Source organism: Schistocerca nitens, chromosome 11 (genome assembly GCF_023898315.1).
Source record: "Schistocerca nitens isolate TAMUIC-IGC-003100 chromosome 11, iqSchNite1.1, whole genome shotgun sequence".
NCBI classification, from domain to species: Eukaryota; Metazoa; Arthropoda; class Insecta; order Orthoptera; family Acrididae; genus Schistocerca; species Schistocerca nitens.
In genome coordinates, this window is record NC_064624.1 from 74,539,506 (window position 1) to 74,546,805 (window position 7,300).

Consider the following 7,300-nt stretch of genomic DNA (forward strand, 5'->3'; position numbering starts at 1 on the left):
GCTGCAAATAATCAGATATGGTACGAAGCGTAAAGACTCATCATTCATCATAAGAATGAACCTCATGTAAACATTACACTATGTATTCTTCCGCGTTTGGAGGAATCTCATTGTGTTAACTTTGCGTTAGTGTGCGTTTACACTGCCTGCGACGCGACACGACGCGATGCGAGGCATAATGGCCAAAGCGATGCAATGCGATGGAGCGTTCACATTGCACACGATACAGCGCGTGCGCGCGCGATCTGGCCAGCAATTGAGCAGTCTCGGTACGATGTCGTGTTTCCTCGACCCAGTAAATTCTTTTTTATTAGAAAACAGTGCTCTGAGAATTCAACGCAGTCGTGAATGGGTGCATGAAATCAACAAGGAGAGGAGGGCTTTAGGAGAATTTCATCATTTGTACAGTGACTTGAGAAAAGATGAGGATAAATTTTGGAGTTATTTCAGAATGAGTACAGAGACACTTGATTATATAGTGCCGTCTGTTTCAAATAGATTACAGAAGCAAAACACAAATTTCAGAATGGTTATTATCCCTGAAGAGAAAGTTATGGTCACCATCAGGTAAGTACAATATTAAGTTTACAGCAATCATTTTATTATGAAAAATTTGCAAATTGTGATAGATTCAAACTTTCTTTTAATAAATTTTGACATAGTTGACAATGAGAAGTAAAATACATCACAGTTCACTCACTTAAGTATCAAAGTTTTCAGAATCTTGGTGGCTTGAAATAACAATGTCATCAGGTTGCATTTCAGAAATGACTATTTCATTCTGCGGATTTCCAGCAATTACGATTTCAACTGGATTTTCAGGTGCATAGGGTGACGTCAACGAATGTGCAGTGGAAGTCGTTGATTGTTCCAATTCTTCCAAAAGAACCTGCTGAATTTTTATCCTGGCTCTCAACTGAGCTGCTGGTGATAGTTTTCGCATTGCTGGCAGCAAACGCACTACAAAATGATAGCTGTCATCTTGCGTTTCTGATTTCGACATTTGTTGCTCAATTAGCTTCAACTTTTGCTTCTCTATATTTAGCAACTCAGTTTGTCGATTTCTTGGATCTCTTGTTTTGGTTTGTGTGTGGGGTGGGTGAGGGAGGAGGCATCGAAACGCTACCCTCTGAACTTACAGACAGTCTTGAAGAGCTGGCTTGGTTGGTTTCATCAGGTGAAACACACTCTCTCTCTGTAAGAGCTGGTGAAAATGGTACGTCGTCGTGTGCGTCGTCGTGTTGCGATGCTGTTCTTTTACTGTGATGAACATTAGTCTTCGTCTTCCGGGGCGTCATTATGTCAGTCAGGAAGGTCATTAGCTCGTACCACGGCAAATTGTATTGGAAAGGCGGCATGCCACCTTCGTCTCCTGAACGTTCAGCACGAGTTTTTTCTGAGTTCAGAGCGGAAAGTGTCACGTAGGTTCTTCCATTTATTATTCAGTTCCTCGCCTGAAAATATAGACGTGAAATTCCAAAATGACAGAGCAAACAGTAGTGCTTCAAGAAGAATGAGGAGTGTCAGAGAGGCCTTCAAAAACTATGTCAACAGCCATTAACGCAAATATATTTCATGTCGAAATTATCAAATACTGTAACTATTGTGAACGTCATTTCATTATCAAAATACTGTAATAGTATCTATACACAATTAAAATTAGATAATAAAAGAAGTTGTTTGTGTTACTTATTTCTTGGAGTCTTGTAGCTATTTATTTTACTTTTTTGTACTTACTGTCTGTTCCACAATCTTCAGCTATTTCATTCCATTCCTGACGAACAAAATCCCTATTGTAGTAATAGTTATTTTTCTGGTCCCACAACACAGGGCGTTCACGCACACTGTTAATTAGTCTTTCGATGTCCATTGCAAGCAAGCAATTACTTCAGACGCAAGCGCAAACAAGCAATCGCTCCAAACACTCGCGCGAAACGCAAACTCGGTTGCGACTACAGCGGAGTCATCGCATCGCACCGCATCACATCGCTCGGTCCAGCCTGCAGTCTAAACGGGCACCGATCTGTTGCCACTGTTAAACCAAGCCTGCCCATTGCCACGTGATTTCAGCGCTTCATCGCTCCGCTCAGCTCGGCATCGCATCGTGGGCAGTGTAAATTTAGCCTTACGCGTACACCACCTCAGATATAATAAATAGCAGCAGCTGTACTGGCGCATTTAACCTGAAAAGCACTGGCCAGCCACCTGGTCCAACTAACCTGCGGTGATGTGAACAGTTGTAGTAATGATGTAAATGTAATTTAATTATTGAACAAAAGGAAATAACGGAAAAACTCCGAAGATACGATTCTTAGGTGATCTGAAGGAAAACATACTATCAATCTTAGCTAACATAGTACTGTGATTAAAAGCGAGAGTGATGAAAATTGGCTGCCGGCCGCGGTGGTCTCGCGGTTCTAGGCGCGCAGTCCGGAACCGTGCGACTGCTACGGTCGCAGGTTCGAATCCTGCCTCGGGCATGGATGTGTGTGATGTCCTTAGGTTAGTTAGGTTTACGTAGTTCTAAGTTCTAGGGGACTGATGACCACAGCAGTTGAGTCCCATAGTGCTCAGAGCCATGAAAATTGGCCGGCCGGAGTGGCCGTGCGGTTCTAGGCGCTACAGTCTGGAGCCGAGCGACCGCTACGGTCGCAGGTTCCAATCCTGCCTCGGGCACGGATGTGTGTGATGTCCTTAGGTTAGTTAGGTTTAAGTAGTTCTAAGTTCTAGGGGACTGATGACCTCAGATGTTAAGCCCCATAGTGCTCAGAGCCATTTTTGAACAGGTAGTCGTCTGGTAATCTCTGAACGTCTTCCACATCACATATATCAGACTCCGAAGAAAGCGGTACATTACAGTACTGCTGAGCAGATAACGAGGCGATCAACAACAGAATCCCAAGCTACCAAAGAGTCCACCTTTCCTCCTCCTCCTCCTCTTTTATGACGTGCTGTCCTGCATTTCGCCATTGTTCGGCAGTGATGTGGCACAAAGCTTCGTGCATTAGTTCCAGTAAGTTTGGCAGCTTAAATGTCTTGTTATTTCTCGAGACAAATCCCTTAACTTGGCTCCAGATCAATTCTATTGGCTTCAGATAGTTGTATGATGGACACCTGTAAAAATGCAGCATTTGTACAGTGTGCTCAAAGCCGTGAAAATTGTTTTCCGTGTTTCTACGACGCTTATCGCTCTGGATCGTGTTAAAGCACATCTGTTCTATAAAACAGTGGGCATGTTCAAACAAAGAGTATTTTATTTTTCATTTCTCTCCAAAAAATTTGATTGTGTAATGTTTTCTTAATTTCAAAATCTGTAACAATCTTTTATAGTATATCGATAATTAAGAATGTGTATTTGCAATGAAAACCAGAATTCTGTGTGTGGTATGTGATTAGAAACCAGAAGACATGATTTTTTCTTGAAAAAATGATTATTAAGTATGAGTTAACTACCATATGTTGATAAATTTTGTATTTAAATGCTTATGATATTGAAACAGAACAAAAAACTTAGTGATTAATATGGGTTTCGAACCACGGCCAACCAGCCCGCACGATTATTAAGAAACTAGGCTACTTATAATGCCACGATTACAATCAAAATTACATATTTTGTATTTAGTACATCATGCTTCTCAACAAACGTAAAAGCTCATTTTTCTCTGTAACGTTGTGAAAAACATGAAGAATAACTTTTTTCTACCCATTAACGGTGTCCCGCGCGCGTGTTTTACTACGAAACAGGAAGCAGTGTCATCCAGTTTCGTTGTATATCTGAACAGTGAGACTATCAGAGCACAAATAGCGCTTACGGAGACACTAACTGTACACGATTTTTTAAATAAAAATTACGTAGCTAAAGTATGATTAAGAAAAACGTTGATGGCTGTTAATACATCAGAATGTATTAAAGTTTCATTTACAGTGACATGGTAATAAAATGTCTAATACAGAAGTTGGACCTACGTTCAAGAGCGGTACAACACCAGTGTACTAGAGCTACGGCTGCTGACCAATCATTGCGTTTGTGTTTGTTTACATCCGGTTTATTCTAATGATTGACGAAGTTTATTGTCTGTGCGTGCTACAGAATAGAAATATCAATACTCTGTATTTCTATTCTGTCGTCTGTGCTTAGTGAATTAAAATGGTAGATAAATGCCAGTGCTCTAGAGGATTCATTACTGAGGTTATCGAATTGTCCAGGGGCCATACATGTTTATGGAAAGTTAAACGCAAGTAGTACAGCGACAGTGATACAAAGGCAGCGGCACACATTTTGCTGATATGGAAGTTATGCGCTGTTGACACTACAGCGAACACAGAAATTATTAATTAAAAAAATAAATTCGTTGCGAACTATTTACCATAAAGAACTGAGTAAATTCACAAGATCTATTAAATCTGGTTGCGAGTGTAACGAAGAATGGGCCAAGTTTGTAGTACTTTGACCAACTACATTTTCTAAAGATTAGGGATTAGATTAGATTAGATTAATACTAGTTCCATGGATCATGAATACGATATTTCGTAATGATGTGGAATGAGTCAAATTTTCCAATACATGACATAATTAGGTTAATTTAACAACATACTTAGGATAATATAACAACTTTATATTTTGTTTTTTTGTTTTTCTTTATTTTTTATTTTTATTTTTTGTTTTTTTAAATATTTTTTTTCTTAATTTATATCTAAAAACTCCTCTATGGAGTAGAAGGAGTTGTCATTCAGAAATTCTTTTAATTTCTTCTTAAATACTTGTTGGTTATCTGTCAGACTTTTGATACTATTTGGTAAGTGAACAAAGACTTTAGTGCCAGTATAATTCACCCCTTTCTGTGCCAAAGTTAGATTTAATCTTGGATAGTGAAGATCATTCTTTCTCCTAGTATTGTAGTTATGCACACTGCTATTACTTTTGAATTGGGTTTGGTTGTTAATAACAAATTTCATAAGAGAGTATATATACTGAGAAGCTACTGTGAATATCCCTAGATCCTTAAATAAATGTCTGCAGGATGATCTTGGGTGGACTCCAGCTATTATTCTGATTACACGCTTTTGTGCAATAAATACTTTATTCCTCAGTGATGAATTACCCCAAAATATGATGCCATATGAAAGCAATGAGTGAAAATAGGCGTAGTAAGTTATTTTACTAAGATGTTTATCACCAAAATTTGCAATGACCCTTATTGCATAAGTAGCTGAACTCAAACGTTTCAGCAGATCATCAATGTGTTTCTTCCAATTTAATCTCTCATCAATGGACACACCTAAAAATTTGGAATATTCTACCTTATCTATACACTTCTGATTAAGGTCTATATTTTTTAATGGCGTCATACCATTCACTGTACGGAACTGTATGTACTGTGTCTTACCAAAATTCAGTGAGAGTCCGTTTACAAGGAACCACTTAGTAATTTTCTGAAAGACAGTATTGACAATTTCATCAGTTAATTCTTGTTTGTCAGGTGTGATTACTATACTTGTATCATCAGCAAAGAGAACTAACTTTGCCTCTTCATGAATATAGAATTGCAAGTCATTAATATATAATAAGAACAACAAAGGACCCAAGACTGACCCTTGTGGAACCCCATTCTTGATAGTTCCCCAGTTTGAGGAATGTGCTGATCTTTGCATGCTATGAGAACTACTTATTTCAACTTTCTGCACTCTTCCAGTTAGGTACGAATTAAACCATTTGTGCACTGTCCCACTCATGCCACAATACTTGAGCTTGTCTAGCAGAATTTCATGATTTACACAATCAAAAGCCTTTGAGAGATCACAAAAAATCCCAATGGGTGGTGTTCGGTTATTCAGATCATTCAAAATTTGACTGGTGAAAGCATATATGGCATTTTCTGTTGAAAAACCTTTCTGGAAACCAAACTGACATTTTGTAAGTACTTCATTTTTACAGATATGTGAAGCTACTCTTGAATACATTACTTTCTCAAAAATTTTGGATAAAGCTGTTAGAAGGGAGATTGGACGGTAATTGTTGACATCAGATCCATCCCCCTTTTTATGCAAAGGTATAACAATAGCATATTTCAGTCTATCAGGGAAAATGCCCTGTTCCAGAGAGCTATTACACAGGTGGCTGAGAATCTCACTTATCTGTTGAGAACAAGCTTTTAGTATTTTGCTGGAAATGCCATCAATTCCATGTGAGTTTTTGCTTTTAAGCAAGTTTATTATTTTCCTAATTTCAGAGGGAGAAGTGGGTGAGATTTCAATTGTATCAAATTGCATAGGTATGGCCTCTTCCATTAACAGCCTAGCATCTTCTAATGAACACCTAGATCCTACTATATCCACAACATTTAGAAAATGATTATTAAAAATATTTTCAACTTCTGACTTTTTGTTCGTAAAGTTTTCATTCGATTTGATGGTAATACTGTCTTCCTCTGCTCTTGGTTGACCTGTTTCTCTTTTAATAATATGCCAAATTGTTTTAATTTTATCATCAGAGTTGCTGATTTCAGACATGATACTGGATTTTTTAATAACTTTTCTTAATATAACACAGTAGTTTTTATAATGTTTGATAGTTTCTGGGTCACTACTCTTCCTTGCTGTCAGATACATTTCCCTTTTCCGGTTACAAGATATTTTTATACCCTTAGTAAGCCATGGTTTGTTACAAGGTTTCTTACGAGTATATTTAACTATTTTCTTGGGGAAGCAGTTTTCAAATGTGTTTACAAAAATGTCATGAAATAAATTATATTTTAAATTGGCAACAGGTTCACGGTACAGCTCATCCCAGTCTAACTGCTGTAGGCTTTCCCTGAAATTTGCAATTGTTAAATCGTTGACTGAACGTACTACTTTGGACTGTTTAGTATTGCTGAATGGAGCTATGTCATATATTGTAACTAGCTGTGCACCATGATCAGAAAGACCATTCTCAACAGGCTGAGCATTTATCTGGTTAAACTTATCTTGGTCTATAAAGAAGTTATCTATCAGTGAGCTGCTATCCTTTACCACCCGAGTAGGAAAATCAATAACGGGTGTCAAATTGAAAGAACCGAGTAATACTTCAAGGTCACTTTTCCTAATACCCTCTTTCAGAGAATCTACATTGAAGTCCCCACAAATAATAATTTGCTTCCCCCTATCTGACAGATAGCACAACAGGGAGTCGAAATTTTTCAGAAACATGAAAATTTCCTGATGGGGACCTATATACAGTTACAATTATAAATGTGCCTTTATTTAATTTAAGCTCACAGGCACATGCTTCTATATGTTTCTCTACACAAAACTTTTTTGT